At 47.7% G+C, this 17,751-nt stretch overlaps 1 pseudogene; it reads right to left on the bottom strand.

Annotated features, from left to right (window-relative positions):
- Positions 1–752: 752 nt before the first annotated feature.
- Positions 753–890, bottom strand: LOC146184323 (U1 spliceosomal RNA; annotated as a pseudogene).
- Positions 891–17,751: the final 16,861 nt, after the last annotated feature.

Raw genomic sequence — 17,751 nt, 5'->3', positions numbered from 1 at the left:
GAGCGATTAGAGACAATGCACAAATTAAAAAAATGCGCGTAAACTATTTGCGTACCTCTGTCCGGTTTTACCACTATCTGCATAAATTACTCAAAATTGCAATCCGCGGCCATTGCAGGTCTTGCGGAAGCACAGGACGCGAATGGTCTCTCTCGTTCTTTTGATTCCCAGTGTTCTCTTCGAACGGTTTGTTTCCCAAAGCTTCACAATTATTATTTGTTTTTTAATACCGCTCAACGAAACAGCACATGAACGCTGTCCGAGCACGTGACAGCACGCATTGCTAAGGCCAGAACCTTTCTAGGCTTTGGAACGAAAACCCGAGCGTGATATCTGTCAACTTCTACAAATATGAGGAGTTGGACCTGTGCGCGAGATGTGTTCTCCTTGTCTAAAGTTGCTGCCATCTGCAATACCAGGCTTGAACGCGCGGCAAGAAGCGACAGTAGCGATGGTGTACCTACAAACTCACACACGGCGGATAAAGTGCGACTATTTAACGCCGATAAGAGGCAAATGATAAAGGAAAGGATGGATTCCCCTCATATTTAATATCCAAAGAAGGTTGCTGAAGGTCACTTCTTACTAAGCAAGCTTGTGCATCCAACGAGGTTTATCTATCTATGATCTGAATTACTACGTAACTAAACTCTCCTTAAGCGAACAACACCGCATTACCGAAGTGCCTGTATCGGAGCAGCACTAAAAGAGCCGCCGATGAGTTAGATAATCTGACTTTTGGTGGTATAGTGAGGGGGAAACCGCGAACGCAGACCCCTACTACCAAAACTTGAATGCCCCATCTACCCCAGTTTGGGGTAGCGGCAGTGGTCAGCCTCCCTGGAGGCACCGCCTTGCTGATCACGGTAGCCTCGGCACTCTGTAAGTGTGCTTGCACATTGTTGTTGTTGTTGTTGTGGCTGTAGAAAGAAGGAAAAGAAAATGCACGGGCCTGCTACTGGCTCTGTAGCTGAGCCACCTCCGCTGCCTCGTGCAGATAGAAGAGAATACAGAGAAGAAAGAAAAGCAAGAGGGAAAGAAAGACGCCCGCCGCAACAACAGCCGTCGTCCACCACCAGCGGTGGCGTGTGCAATGACGGCCTGAACAGATAAAAATTCGGTGCAAGGCGAGCCCCTGCCGCAAGCGGCGGCGACCCACCCGTACCAGCCCCATCAGGGGACGTGCTTGCACGACGTCTCTGCCGCGGACTCAACATACAGAGATAACGCTTTCTTGTCCGATTACGACCGTTGGGAAGTAAACGAAGTGCCTCCCTCTGCTCGGTTTTGCTTGTCCACCCGGAGAATAAGAAATGTTTCGTCACGAACTCTCAAGCTGTTAATTCAAAACTATTATGTAGAAGCCTGCTGACCATTATATGCGCACAAAATAGGCTCAAAACTCGCACAACACGCTGGTATAATGCTGGCTAGTGTGCCGAGGGCGCGTACTCGTGTGGCCGCCGCGGTGATGCCTTCCCGCCGCAACCGCGGGGCGGCGCTACCGCTAAGGTGCGGAGGATGTCAAAGTATGCAAAGGATTAAGACAAGGCTGTCCTCTATCACCGGTGCTGTTCATGCTTTATATGATAAACCTGGAACGGAGGATACAAGACAGTAACCTAGGTTTTAACCTGTCATACAGATTAGGTGGAAAGGCGATAGAGCAGAGCCTCCCCGGTTTGATGTATGCAGACGATATTGTGCTGCTAGCTGAGAGTCTGGAAGAATTGCAAACTCTAGTTAAGTATTGCGGAGACGAAGGGGACGCTCTAGGCTTCAGTTTCAGCGCAGTTAAGTCGGGTCTGATGATTTTCAACGGCTCAACTGATCAGGGTCTTAAAGTTCAAGGCCTTGAAATACCTAGAGTAGCAGAATATAAATATTTGGGGGTATGGGTAAACGAAGGATTGGCATACATTGGAAAGCATGAGCAATCACTTAAGGCCAAAGGGCGAAGGAATGCCGGGATAATGAAGCATAAGGCATTGTGGGGATACAATAGGTATGAGGTATTGAGGGGTATTTGGAAAGGAATTATGGTGCCCGGACTTACTTTCGGAAATGCGGTTTTGTGCCTAAAATCAGAGGTACAGTCGACATTAGAATCAAATCAGAGATCCGTTGGACGATTAGCACTAGGTGCCCACGGCAAAACTACAAATGAGGCGGTACAGGGAGATATGGGCTGGGCATCTTTCGAAGTACGGGAAGCTCAGAGTAAAATATTATATGAGGAACGCCTGAGGAAATTGGACAGTAACAGATGGGCAGCTAAGGTATTTAAATACCTGTACCTGAAAAGCGTTGACTCACAATGGAGGAAAAGAACTAGGAAACTAACTAGTAAGTATGCTAGTAACAAGGACGGAGAAATAAAGAGCATTAAGCAACAGGTGAAAAACACAGAAGGTAAAAATTGGATAAATTCGATGGAAAAAAAACAGAGTGTGGAATTATACCGAAAGTGGAAAATGCAGATCAGGAAGGAAGATTTCTTTGATACTCAAGAGGCAGTGCCCTACTTTTTGAAGCTAGATCAGGGTGCCTTAGAACACGCAGCTACAAAAAGAAATTTAGCAATGGAGATGACGCATGTGCTGTATGTGGAAACTCCAGTGAAACAATTGACCATATTTTACTCGAATGCAATGGTATCCATCCGGAAGTTGAGGCAGGCGCAATCACTGCTCCTGAAGCTCTGGGGTTTAGAGATAACAGTGGCCGGGTGAATAAACCGGGGGTGGAAACTAGCAAAAAACGACTGGAAGATTGGTGGCTTAAAAGCAGAGAAGTGACATAATGTTAGTATTGTAGGAACAAAAATTTAATAAATAGAATGATGGTTTAGTTAAGCATTCTAAATCAATAATTAAGATATATGGAGAAAAATGAGCATGATAGCTACTGCCACAACCCCGTTTCAAAGGGGACGCTCCTATATTCCATCCATCCATCCATCCATCCATACGATCGCTCTGGGTTCGCGGCCTTGCCATAGTGAAAGGGATTGTGTAAAGCGCGGACACTCGGCGAAATCTGGCCCCAGGAAATGACGAATGAATGATAACGCTAGTAACAGCTTCACGCACGACGAAATGGACGGCGCCACCAGCATTTGTCGCGCCGCGCGCGCGGGTGCTGCCGGCGCAGAGCGAAGCAGACTGCGGAAGGTCAAGGCCGTCTACGCGGGCTGCGTGTTCGTGCGGTCTGACTGCGGCTTCATTGGCCATGGAAGCGGAACTACTGTAGTTTGTTTGGACGGCAGGGTGAGGAACGTTATTTTGATTTAAAACATTGCGTTTCGAGCAGTTTATGCAGACCGCGCTGGCTGGTTTCTTGAATTGCGCACCTCGTGAACAGGTGCCGGTGCGCTTGTCATGGGTCGGGCAGTTCGTGACACCTCGGCAGCTTCCAGAAAAGGCAAGGTGAGATATTTTTCTGTTAGCAAACTCTGCATTTCAAGCAGTTTAGCTGAGCACTCTGGCTGGTGCGGTTGGGAAGAGAAGGCCTATATGCGCTCGGTAATAGCACAAGGTTACTGCGCATGTTAGATAAGAGCGAACCCACGCATGACGTTCTTTGCTTGGTTGGCCTAGTGGTTATTTTTGCGTGGTTTCTCATTGAGTTTTACGTGTTGGGGTGTTTTTATGGCCTTCACCAGTGCGCAATCTCTTTTAGGTGATGTGTTGGCTGGGTGAAATGTGAACATCGAGAGTAGGCTAATGTGTTAAAGACGAGCGTTTTCGCGTTGTATATACGTACAGTCGAGCGCGATTTGAAGGTTATCGCGCGAGCGTCGACCGAGAACATCAACAGCACCATGGCCCAGGGGCCGTATTACAGACGGCTCACACTCACAATCACACTCACACTCACAATCTTCCTATTGGCCAGCGGCAACACGGCGGGAGTGGCCGTCCTTTACATCATCGACGTCTGCTGTTTACGTCATGAACACACTTGAAGTGATGACGTTGGCTACGGGCCAATTGTGAGCGGGGGTTGTGAGCGACGCGAGCCGCTCACAACTTGTTTGTGAGCGCTCACAAAGGGAAAATGGCGGCGATCTATGCGGCGGTCGGCGTTCTCGTGAGGCGGTAGCGGCGGCGCCCCGACGCGATCATCGGCGAAGGACGGTGTACGAAGACTGTTTGACGTGCTCGGTGAGATGTTTCGACGCTTGTTGCTACTCGAGAAGGATATAGTACAGTGACTGTGCGACGCGATGAACTGAGATAGGTGTGTGCGGCCGAGTGCGCTGTGTGTGCGGCGGCAGATAATGTGTGCACTGCGCTTTTTCCGAACTGCTAGTGGCTTCCAAGCCGCTACTGGCAACGAGGCGAACATCGGCTTCGCGCAGCCGACAGTTCGAAAGTGTTTGCGGCGGCGTGCAGCTAGGGCGGCGGAGAAGAAAGGCTTCCTTCGTCACGGCCGCATACCCGGCGTCGTCGGGTTTGTCGACGGCACATCGGTCGTCTACGAGTAGTCTTGTGATGTCCCTGTTTCAGATATGAGATGCCAACATGATTTTGGCCATGAACCTCCTTACGTGGGATCTTGGCATGATGCTTTCTCCTGGGGACACTCTCGGCTGCACACAAGCATGACACAGGTCGAGGCCGGCCTGCTGCGAGTCGTCGAATTCACGACACTGAGCCGCGCTGCTGTTTGCAAGATAAGTTAACGGTAGGCTCCACATGCCTCACATGTATTACCGTTCTTGGGCTTTTATAAAAGCTGGAACATAAGACACTAGTACATTGTTGAAATGCCTACGTAAGAAACGAAGATGGGGATGTGTTTGTTTGATGCCTGTATTGAGTAGGAATGGGACATCATTTATACCGATATGAAGTGCAAGGCTGTCCATACAGCAATGTTGCTGAAACGTTCAATCACTCATTGTCTGCACGCCCATGAATGTCATCGTCAGCAAAACCTGGCAATGAGCTACTTGATGCGACTCTTCCATTGTGTCAGTAAGGCTCTTAGTTTATGAGGCTGTTGAGGTCGACAACGACGTGACGAAGAATGTGCTTAACAGCGTGCCATTTTCGGTTATGCTGGTGAGAGGGGCACCTGTTGGAGACATGGCTGCCAGTGCCATGGAATCCCGGTCCGGACTCTCCATAACGGTTATAGAACAAGGTATACACCTCCACAAGGTTAATGGTGGATAACTGCATCGACGTGCTGAAGACCCGCTTCCAGTGCTTGCAAAAATACTAGACGTTCCTCTACCAGCCAGAGCGTGTAGCATGTGCCTTGTTGCATAACTTCGTTGGATGTCTTCCTGCCTGCCTGCAGACGAGGAGGGTGCTGCTGGCTTGTACAAGAAAGGGTCACATCTGTGCACTGGCTACTTGGAAGTGGGATCCCTATTGCCATGCATACCTCTAGTGAAAAGCCATACAGAATCATGTTGTGAGCCTGTTCCACAGAACCTACCACCAGAGGCTGGCACAGCTGCCCATGGTGCGGCAACCGCTTTGGCGTCAATCACAGCACAGCAATCGGCCGTGATATACCACACGAAGTTGACCAACTCATCACAGGCAGCCAAGTGCAGCGTCTTCTCGTTTCATGTCTGTGCCAGAAACCTGTTGTGATAAAGATGCATCTTCTCGAACCATGCGTTAAAACACCTCATCTGTCAAGTCAAATTTGTCTTCGTACACCCCCCTTCACTGTTGCTTACAACCGTGTATGTTGGTGTTTGTGTGTGTGTGCATGTGTTTGAGTACATAATTAAAGTGTTTCACAACGAGGCAGCAATTGTGATGCCTATCGGAATGGGAAGTCCTCACAGAAGTTTTTTTAGAAGCACCTGTATCCACTGTGCAGCTTTATTTTCCTGCAGCATTTCACACGCTTGAATATGCAGCAGCGAAACCAACTTCCTGCAATAGCATCGGCAGTTATTTGACGTGCTGCACAATTGTGCTACACAAAGAGGACACACAAGAATAATTTTTAGAGCCTGTAAGCTGGCACAGTACTTATCGCAGGTCTGATATACCTCAGAAGCAAGAAATGAAAGTATTGTGCATAAAACTGCGACCCAGAGGCAAAACACAAAAGATTAGTTGCTTAATGATTACAGGCTTGCATAGTAGTTGTCATAGGTTTGGCACATTTCAGAAGCAGTAAACAAAGTATGGCAGTTAACAGTGCAGAAACATGACACAAGTAGTGCTATGTACAATGTTTGCATAAGGTAGTCTCCATTAGTGAACCTTCCAGGACTACAGGCCTGCATATACTGTTAGGACGCATAGAAAGCATTAACTTAATGCTAAACAGTGTAAAGCTGACAAATTGAATGCATAATATTGCGAGTTTTAGTGCTCACAGTGATTGTAGCGTACGCAGAAAAACATCACATATGCATCAAGCAAATGGTGTGTGGGCAGAAGGTATCGCTCAAAAACAAAGCAACTCAGTCATGAGAACAAAGAAAAAAAATACAGAGCACACTACAATGAAAGCTACATAGAAAGCCCTGTCACGGTGGCATTGCAGTGAATAAAGGCTTCGGGTTCAGTCACGTCAGGGGTGGAAGCATTCCCATGATCATGTTCTTTCCTAAACTATCCAGCTACATACAAACAGATGATCATGCAAGGACAGAGCTTCATTTTGGCCTACACTACATGCTTCACAGTCGTTTTGTATTTCCTAAAGAGAAACAAATAGAACCACGGAGCCTGCACGTTGCACTTTCAGCACTTTTCTCATCGATACTAGTAGGCGCCGACCGAAAACACCTTCGCAAGTTGTCTTTGTCCATTTCCGTGTCAAGCGCTCCATGAAATTTTAGCGCTGCAGGCCCTGAACTTCGACTGCATTCTATTAGATTTTCAGCATGCTCACGGCACTTGCACGGCACTTCGATTACCGACGACGCTAAAAAAAGCAGCACCTTCTCGGGGAATCAGCTGTTTGCTTGCAGGCCGCCATGTGCACGCCATGACGCCGCCCGCGCACCCTCGCGGCAACAAAAGTTACCTAATAGCAAGTATAACTACAAAACTAAGAACGCTTCAACTTGAGCTCAATGTTAATCAATACTAAAAATAGTATCTTGCCAAAATAAACCTTTGTTTGTTTTATTTATTGCGTATTAGTTGCGTCGTGTTAGAAAAAGTTAGGAGACGGTCCCTGCTCAGTTTTGTGCCACACTGTGGCATCAACGTTTGCCGAGGATTCGGGACTACTAGGGCGGAGCCACTCTAAAAGTCGCTGGTAATTGGACGATTTTGCATACTCGTCACGATTGACGTCTCAAGGCTGCGTCACAGCTTCGTAATTTTGACGTCACGCTCACAAACTTGTGAGCGGAGTCCGTAATTCCGCCCCAGAATTCTCTGCCGAGGCGAGGGAGGTATCAGGCCAGCTACCCTCACTCTTTTTGCTGTTCCTTCAGCAGCCGTCACTCCCTACTGTGCAATCAGTTTCTTTTTTTTCTGTGAACAGGCAGTAATCGTAGCGCGCACGACGTATTTTTCAGTATTATTTGAAATTTTACTCTTTATCGCAACAAATGGAAAGCTTAGAATAGAAAGAAAGGGCGGTGACTTTGTCCCGGGGGTGATGGTTGTTGTATGGAACAGCGAACGAGGGAGAGAAGAGTGCGAAACCATGATTATTCCTGTTCCGAAACCGGCCACCAGGTGCCTGGAGTGCTAGGCTGGTCGACGCTCGCGCGATAACCTTCAAATCGCGCTCGACTGTACTACATACGAGACCGTTGTTACGACGATAGAAAAAAGGTACCGCACAAAATATGGAGAACCAGAAACTTGTGTATCGAGAATCGTCATCTGCACCGAAAAACCCGCAGGGAATGTGCTTAAAAAAAAAAAAAAAAAAAGGCAATGGAAAAGGAAACGCCGAGGTGCTTGTAAACAGCGTGATACTAAAGAAGTGGCGCGCCGATAAATCCGTCTTCTCCGTTTCTGAAAACATGCATTCCACACGGGCATTTGTCAGTGCAACTAATTACGCGCACTGTGGTAAGCCCTGTGTTGTTGCGCGCCAGGTATCAAATATTTTTATGCAATGAAACGCGTAGTCTGCTGTCAATGCAGCTTTTAAAACCAAAGACTAACATCGCGAAATGAAGCAATGCTTGGAAATTAGTGGTAGGAATCTTCGCCGTGTAGCTTGATTTGTGTATTTTACGTGGGTATGCACGCGAGGTTCGACAAATCAATGACCAATATTCGTAACTTCATTCCTTTACAGCTTTCTCGCCTTTAATCTGTTTACCCAGTGTTAGTAAATGGTGTATCACGATGACATATATTTCTACTGTAAATTTTGCAGCTGATTCCAGGGTTCGGCAGTCTCTGCTGTGTGTCCTGGTGAGACAATTGAAGCATACGTGAAAGGGGACCGGACCAATATCCCGCATTCCACGAGCCGATATGTTCGAACTTTCACTTGTGGCTTGCCATTTCACAAGATTCAATATGCACATCAGGTATTTCTAGAACGATATAATTGTTAGTTAACATAAAAGATGTGGTAATAGGCATTGAATAAATGTCCCACTTTTTTCTTCAAATATTAATATCAGTACATATTTTCACATTCCAACAAATTGACCGTCTGAAAACATTGCAAGCTAAGCTTGATTGGTTTCTATATAACGTCCCAAAGAGATCCAGGCTATAAAGACGCGCATAATAGAGGAAGCATTCTTATATTGACACTGTTGAGTATTCTAGCTGTGAATTTAACGAGTGCTAGTTACATTGTCATTGTAAAATGTATACAATGCACTTTGTATCATGAGTCAGTGTTTTCCAGCTTATTTCGGCTTACAGAATATTTGTGATTAAGAACCCTTCAATCTTTGTGCAAAAGGTAATCCTGAGGATGAAAGACGTGACCGTCTGCTGGAATTTCGCTGCCAAGGTCGTATCCAAAAACGCATGATTGTATGGGGAAGGGTGCACATTTGAGCTGAAAGCAATAAGTTTTCGGCATAATACTCAAGACTACTTGAAGTATCTTTATTTGAAATCTGTGTTGAAAATAAAGTACAGGGTATTGTGAGGGAGCCGTGAATGTATTTTGTGCATAGTGTATGTCTTTTTTCTTGTGTATCATTTTCCATACTTTGTATATCTGCATGCAATGCTACGTTTGTCTACCTATATATTGTTTCTTGCCTGTATTTTTATTTTTTACTTTTTTATAATGTACACGTGGGCTGATGTATCCTACGTTTTTTCTGTCTTCCTGGTTGCTTTCGTGTACCAAACTTTGACAGAATTGTATCTGTTTTGTTTTTGTATGAAGCAAAATAAATGTTCATTTCACAGAGCTGCTGGCATCTTTCCTGCAATACTGCTGTTTAGCAAAAGGCCTTGACACAGCTGCGTTGATAGCCAATCAGCAATAATGCAGACCTAATTATATATTTCATTGCTGAAAATAAATATAAAAATAATACCACATCGTACAGAATAGAAGTAATGTGCCAAGAGGGTGCGGCAGTAGGGCAAGCGCTTGGTAGCATTTAAACTGCGCGCCGTGGCGCAGCTCGTTTCAGCATTCAAACTGCGCGCCTTTAACGAAAGCGGATGTGTGTCAAGCATCAGCCGCTTGGTCCGCTACAGTCAATTGGGCCGCTGGGCCCTATGGAAGTATCCGCTCTTTACCCTATCCCTTTCTCTATGGTTCTGCTCCGATTACGACCGTTAGGAAGTAAACGAACGTGCCTCCCTCTGCTCCGTGTTGCTTGTCCACCCGGAGAATGACAAATGCTTCCTTGCGAACTCTCAAGCTGTTAATTCTAAACTATATTGTAGAAGCCTACTGACCATTATATGTGCACAAAATAGGCTACAAACTCGCACAACACGCTGGCGTATGTCTCAGTGTTGCTAATAGACGTCATGTTTAACGGGTGGTGGCGCCACCTCACACTCCTTCCAACTTCTCGCATTCCTCTACTGCGGCAATGCACTGCAGCGCATTGAGCGATTGAGCGTGCAGAGTTCGTGCCCCCAAGCAGTCCGTACCGGAGAAAGTCCCAGCGATTCGCGCGTTTCCGGCAAGAAACCTTTCCCGTGAGTCTCACAAGTCGCGCCTCGGACTCCGACCGTATCGTAGTAGCGACCGCAGCAGAGTGCCCCGGGATTGAATTATTGCACGTCAACAAGGAAAGATGACGTGACAACGGTAACGTAGAGCCTACGTCACGGCTACAATCCTCGCCCTCTCAGCAGAGCTTTTTTTTTTTTTACTCTTTTCCAGGCTTCTTCTTTCGAAATTTTTTTCCTTGTCCTTTTTTGCGCGCGTGCTTGCCAGGGAAGAGATTTTGGAGGCGCTGTGCGCGCGCTGAAAAGCTCACTCCCCGTTGCTTGTTCACTGGACACACATACTGCGCAAGAAGCCGTGCTCCGTGTAGAGGTCCCGTATTCCTGCCTGATATTCCGCTAACCACGCCCTACCTTTATTTCCCTCTTCGTGCTACCATACATTAAATGTCCTAGGATTTAACGTGGTTTCTATACGTGCCGTGTTTTTTTTTTTTCAATTCATTTCACCACCTTTCGACCTGTTTCTTTTAAACGCACTTACCTGTTTGCTCATCTACGACCTCGCCTTGTTTTACATAGCGCAAATCTGGAGCAGTTAACCATCATGGTCTGCGCAGTGTTGCTCAATATGAAAAGGAACAAAGTTATAGCATTCAAATTAAGTTACTCGTTCCTCTGTCGTTTATGTGCCAAGTATACTTTTTTGTGCTTTACTGATTATAATTAATTTTGGTATATGTAATGTCCAAAAGTAATTTTCGCCTTTACTTGAGAAAATAAAACGAACCGTTTAAACTGATAGTTCCCTTTCATACTCGGAGACAGTGTACAAAGTACCACGTGGGGAAAGCAGCGTCAGAAATCGAGCAGGGAGCGCAGCTTGTGGAGGTGGCACGCATACGTGCTTACTTTCTTTTTTTCCTCTTTTCGTTGAGGAGAAAGAAGTTGTTCTTTACCAGAACGCTGCGTTCCCGTCTCCGTTGTTTTTGGAGTTTGTGACATAAGCGCGAAGTGCCGCTCCCTTTTTCGCTCAGCGATGCAAGTGGACACCCATGGGCCTCCTTTGGAACCCGGTGCGTCGGCAGCGGTCGGCCAGAGGAAGCGCCTCTACAACTCGAGTGACGCAAGCAGCCAGGTCACCGTGCTGTACTCGCCTGCTAATGATGACTCTTCGGCCGACGACGATGGGTTCGTGCCGGTGCTTAGCAAGAAAGGCGAAGACTACACCAAGGACAAGATTCATCCTCATCAAGCACGTCCGGGGTCATCACTACGCGAGGCCCTCCGACACAGACTGTCTTGTTTGCGCCAGAGACGCCCACAGACAATCTGAATCAACTCAACAGGGAAGTCACGTCTGTGTTCCTTGAAGGCCTCGTCCCTGGAAAGCTTAAAGATGCTAGAATGAATCCTTACAAAGACATAATTGCCATTGATGTCATGGAGCGGAGCGCATTGGAGAGATTGACCGCCATCAACAAACTCGCCGACATCAGTGTGCGCTCCCATATTCTTCAGGACAGTGGCACTATGGCCGGCGTCATCTACAATGTTGACGTGGCCATCACTGACACCGATGTACCAATCTTAATCGAACCAGCATCAACGAGCATCTCCATACTACAAGTGCAGCGCCTCCGGAGATCGAAATGCATCAAGCTCACTTTCCAGGGAGACTGCATACCATCGCATGTGAAGGTTCGACATTTCCGACACCCGGTCCGGCCTTTCGTGCCCAAGCCACTTCAGTGCAAAAAGTGTATGAAGATCGGGCACGTAAGGACGGTCTGCGAAAATTACATCGTGTATCTTAGATGCTCTGAGTCGCATATAGCGGCGACATTTGGCGCACGATTGTTCTGAAGTGCGCCAACTGCCATGGCCCTCATGACTCGTCCTCAAAGGGCTGCCCCCGCTTAAAGACAGAACGGGCAGTGCTGAAGCAAATGGTGCGGGATCAATCTACACACAGAGAGGCCGCTGTTAAGGTGCGACGGTGTCGTTCGCGTCGCCAAAGATCATCTAAGAAAGCGGTTAATTTTGATATCAAGGCCTCGAGCGCACTTGCATCTTGTCCTAATCCTATGCCTGCAGTTTTAAATCAAGAGACCTCGACGGGCGAAGAATCTGGAGGTGCTGCCTTAGACGTTAACTGGCCACCGCTACCAAACTCTTCCAAATCCGCGGGCCAGGAAACTTGCCGCGAACGGAATGTCCTGCACCTACTGCCAAACTAGAGAAAAGTCAGGATGTGGAACATGGCCAAGATCTACAGGTAGTTGCCATTCTCACGTCCATGATGAATGCAATCCGCGCTGTGCTATCTAGTCTGCGCACGCAATCAGCACAGAATGCGCTACAGGTTCTGGACGCGCTAACACCAGTTCTAGCAGCTCTACAGTAGCAGACACAATGACTCCCTCAGCATTACCATTTGGAAACAAAACCTCAAGGATGCCTCTATTTTTCAGTGGAATACCCGTGGGCTTCAGTCCCGAATTGCAGATATTTGACAATAAGATCATGCAAATCGCATCCCCATTGTCACAGAATAGGCGGCATACATTATTTTGCCTATGTTGCATTTATACACACCCAGAATTGTTGTTCTGTAAACCCTGTATGTTCACGGGACCTGTATACGTGACCATCGGTCGGGCGCGCAAGAACGCGTACGTGCACGCTACCTCGGAACAGTGTAGCTTTCCCTGTGTTAGCTACAACTCTCTCCATGCTCGAGCAGATGAGTACGTGCTGCCTGTGTCGTACGTCCCCCACTCAGTCAACCCTGCTACTTCCTTTCTATATCCGTATATTCTTTTTTCCCTGGCAATGTGACCCCCAGATGAACCAAGGTTAGTGGCGTATGTGACTGTTGTTTTTGTTGTGCGTTATGTTTTCCAAACTTAAGACGGCGGCCATGCAGTGCTGAAGTGTGGTGTGTCTTCGTGAGCCTTCCTCTGTGAGTGAACTACTTTGTGCGCTCTATGTGTGTGTTTTGTTTCGGACCCCGACCCTGCGCACAAGGCATCATCGAAGAGGGTTCAAAAAGGAGCCGCCGAGGCCCCAAAGTCAGTCCGCCCAGTTCGCTCCCGAAGAGGGTAACCCGAGCTGCCGCGTGTTCCCCGGGGGTACCCGACCACCGGCACCGCATTCTCAGACCGCAAGCTGCACCGGAAGGACCGTCGCCTTCGAGTGCCGCCCGTCTGCGTCGTCTCGGTGATGGACTGCCGCCGCGCTCCCCGGTCAATTGTATGTTCGAAACTGTTATGAACTTTCATTCCCTTACTGTTGTTTGAATTGTTACTTCCATCCCGGAAAAGCAAGACCCTGTATACGTAATTCGCAGTATTTTTTTCGATCGTTTCTTTACTCGTGTCGTTGCTTTTTATAATGGTAATTGTTGTCCTCTAAATGTTTGTGTATTCCTTGTTCTGAGCTTATAAACGTCTTATTGTTCTTTCAAATCAACGCGTCTCCGTCTCATTCTCCACGTTTGCTTACCGGCTACGCCGGGCATCGAACGACCACCCCCCTCTTTTGTCATGTCTCGGTGATGACCTCCGGTGATTTCCGAGCGCGTGACACCCATCCTTTTTATTTGTGAACCGAATGTACCAAAGATCTTACGACTGTCAGGCTACGAGGCATTTACATCTCCAACGCACCAGGGAAACAGCAAGGTCATCATTTATATTCGGCGAGAACTCACATATGTAATCCATCCGGTTACTCCCAGCAACGATAACCAGTACGTTTGCCTGACAGTGAGGAAGCGGAATCTCACGTTTACACTTGCGGGTGCGTATCAAGTCGTTTTGACGAAACACGATTGAGCAACTTGATCGGGATTACACCTGGCCCTTGGATCATCATAGGAGACCTTAACGCTCACCACAACATGTGGGGAAGTGTTCGAATGAACCTCAAAGGAAGAAAACTTGTGTCCTTCGCCTCTGATCATGACCTGCAGTGTCTTAATGACTGTACACAGACCTCTATTCGAGGGGCAACTTACAGCAGCTGCCTTGATTTAGCTTTCGTGTCTCGATGCCTTACCAGCAATGTCCAATGGTTTGCAGATATAGAAACACACGGAAGTGACCACATTCCTACATATGTGATCATTAATGGCCTTTCTACATCTACGTCTGTCCCACGAATGCGCCAAATCGATTGGTCGGCATTTCAAGCACTTATGGAAGATATTTGCACAACAGGCCTCTCTGCAGGTATTGAAGAGAAAATTGAGGAGGCCATGATAAACGCGACGTCTTTCTTCACCGCAATGCCTACCTACACAGAGTTTGATACGGAATTACAGCGCCTGCGAGCATTGCGACGGAGGGGAGAGCGTAGATACCGACACACGAAGTCGCGCCTCGACCTCAGAGATGCGAGGCGCCTCCAAAAGAAAATTCAGCGCCGAATTCAAGCCCTGCAGGAAAAACGTTGGCGGTCATTCTGTGAAACGCTTGATCCCCGCAAGTCTTTATCATGCATCTTGAATGTCGTTCGTGGTCTCTGAACATCCCCTAAACAGCTCTACCCATTCAAATCTCTCGCATTCTATCAAAGACCTGGTGAGGTCGAGGTAGCAGATTTCTCCGCTAGGATAGCAGGCCAATCGACTCCAACGGCAACGCTACATTTCAACGATGTTCCAGCTTTACGGGATTCACGAATGGACATTTCCTTCTCCGTGTAGGAACTTAACGTTGCGCTGGCTTCTTGCAGACGGTCATCATCGCCGGTTCCCGACGGTGTAACATACACTGCGCTTGAAAATCTAGGAAAGAAGCTAGGTACGCTCTTTTGGAATATTACAACAAATCATGGAGTGAGGGTACAGTTCCAGACGAGTGGGAGTGCAGTCGTTTAGTTCCGTTCCTGAAACCTGGCATATCGCCTCTGGACTTGACATCATACCGTCCAATTGCACTGGCTAGTTGCGTTAGTAAAAGTACTTGAAAAATGCTGCTTACACGTATTGAGTGATACCTAGAGCGCTACCGCATATAAACGGATATAATGTCGGGATTTCGACGTGGACGCTCTTCAATTAACACGGTGGACCTGGTATCATCTGTACAACGCCAAAAAGATTTGAAACGCTTCCCTGCGGCGTTGTTCCTTGATATAAAGAGCGCATATGACAACGTCACTCACCAGGCCATTTTGGACGCTCTGGAAGCTGCCGAGCTTGGCGGTCGTGTTTTTTGCTGGATACGCAGTTATTTATCCAACAGATCTCACTTTATGCAGACTGAGGATGGCCCAACATCTCATTTCACTTCCTCTGTTGAGTCCCACAGGGCAGAGTACTTAGCCCAGCGCTTTTTAATTTTATTCTTGTCGGGCTTGTCGACTGAACACCACAATCGGCGCAACTTTTCATATATGCAGACGACATCTGTATCTGGGCATCAAGAGTTACGCTCCCACAGGTTAGAGCGAGGCTTCAAAAGGCGGCAAGTATAGTTGCGGCCTACCTCCACCTGCAAGGTCTACAGATATCAACTTAAAAGTGTCCGCTAGTGGCATTTACACGCAAGAGCATGTCACCTTACACCATACACATTGATGGTAAAGCAATACCCTGCGAAAGCAACCATTGCTTTCTGGGAGTGATCATCGACCGAAATCTTTCGTGGACTCTCCATATTTCATTCATGAAAAAGAGGCTGACAGCAATTGCTCACGTACTTGCCTTTATTTGGGGAAGTCATGGGGAGCGTCCGTGCGGTCGATGCTCCAACCATACCGTGCATTATTTATGGGATTTCTTCGGTACACCTTGCCTGCACTTGGAAATGTTAGGAAAATCAACTTAGGAATTCTACAGAGCATTCAAGCTCAAGCTCTGCGAACCTGCCTGAGATTGCCGAAATGTACCTCTACGGCTGCTACCATTTTGATTGCTCAGGAGCATCCAATATCTACCTACCTAACAAGTGACACCCTGAGGGCACATTTCCGACACATCTCCCGGGTTCCCTGTCATCATTTGGCCAGTCTTCCTATTACCAGGCCGCGTACATCGTTTGCAGAGGCCGTTGATGCGCATCGCGCTATTTTGCCGTCCCAGTTTACACCTCCATCTAGACCGTCCTCTCCACTATGGCGCCTGCATAAACCACACGTGCTTCTTTCAATACCCGACATCAAAAAGAAGGTCGAGCTATCGCCGACAGAACTAAAACAAATCACTCTTGAATACCTCCATGAGCACCATGCTAATCGTTTGCACGTCTACACCGATGATTCAGTGCATGCCGTGAGTTCTACAGGCTCCATGGTCATACCCTCAATTAATACAGAAATAAAAGTTAGAACAATTCACCAGACTTCAACAGCTGCAGAGCTAACCGCTTTTTGTGTCGCAATTAGGCATATCAGTCAGCAGAGCCCTCAGCGGGGGTCTATTTTCACATATTAAAAAGCAGCCCTGCAAGCCTTAAAAGCGGCTCTTCGCTGTGGAGCCCATGAACAACTCGTTACGGAAATACCACAAATCCATCACTGTGCAATTAATGAAGGACATGGCATCATCTTCCAATGGCTTCCAGGAAACAGCGGCATAGCGGGCAATCTTCGGGCGGACGAGGTCGCACGAACAGCCCACCAAGACGGCGATTGTGTGTTGATTCCCTTTTCCAGGGCAGACGCAGCGGCCAGGCTTCGCGCACTAGCGCGGGAACACACACTCTCCTTGTGTAATTCTGGCCAGTTTGAGAACTGTCGTTTAAATTCCCTGGACCCTGACCTGGAGCTCCGGCTTCCACCTGGCCTACCCCGACGCGAAGAAACTTTGCTGTGCCGCCTGTGGGTTGGTGTAGCATTTACAAACTCGTTTTCTTTTATGATATGCATGGCACACAGCCCTGCATGTACAAACTGTGGGTGCGACGAGTCTATAGGCCACATTCTTTGTGATTACCCTATATATAGTGAGGAAAGACAGTGTCTGTGCCGTATGCTGGAGCATCTAGATGGACGCCCATTGACTGAAATTAATACTTCAGGCCCCTGGCAACGGCGATCGTTTGCGGTGAAGGCCTCCCAGGCACTGCTCCGATTTATGAAAAGCACAGGCCTAATTGAAAGACTATGAGTTCGCTGTTATGTTAAGTGATATGACTGTGACGTGATGCGATGTGGCATGTCTGTGATGCGACTGTACTAACTTCGACCATCCCTCTCTCACAACTTTTATATCCACTCACCCCCTTCCCCCAGTGCAGGGTAGCAAACAGGTTGCTTTTACGGGTTAACCTCCCCGCCTTTCCTCCTCATCTTCCTCCTCCTCCTCTTTTCGTTTACAATGTCAGGTCGTCAAGCCGAGTTTCTGAAATCAAGCGGTAGCAAAGTATTCTCAGGGGAAGAAAAGAAGAGCCTGCTACCCCTGTGTAACCAGCGCCTGAATTCGCCGCCTCTAGTTAGCGAAGGAGGGAAATAGTAAAGGAAAACCATAACAGCATGCAGAGAAACCACAGTCTCAAAGCTCAGAAGTGTAGTCAGTGGACGTTGTCTCAGTCGTAGTCGGTGCGTTTCCTTCGACCGAGGAAACGTCTTGCGCATTGCGAGTGTTGACAGGCGGGTCCTCTGTTTTCTCATTCTCCACTTGTCCTGCGTCTTGCTGAGGGGGTTCTTCGAGATTCCGCACATCTGCACTTCCGGCATGCATGGCGGG

Source organism: Amblyomma maculatum, chromosome 7, assembly GCF_055883805.1.
Source record: "Amblyomma maculatum isolate TAMU_Amacu chromosome 7, ASM5588380v1, whole genome shotgun sequence".
Classification (NCBI taxonomy): Eukaryota; Metazoa; Arthropoda; class Arachnida; order Ixodida; family Ixodidae; genus Amblyomma; species Amblyomma maculatum.
The sequence above is the reverse complement of the archived record's forward strand: the minus strand, read 5'-3'. Positions and strand labels throughout refer to the sequence as shown.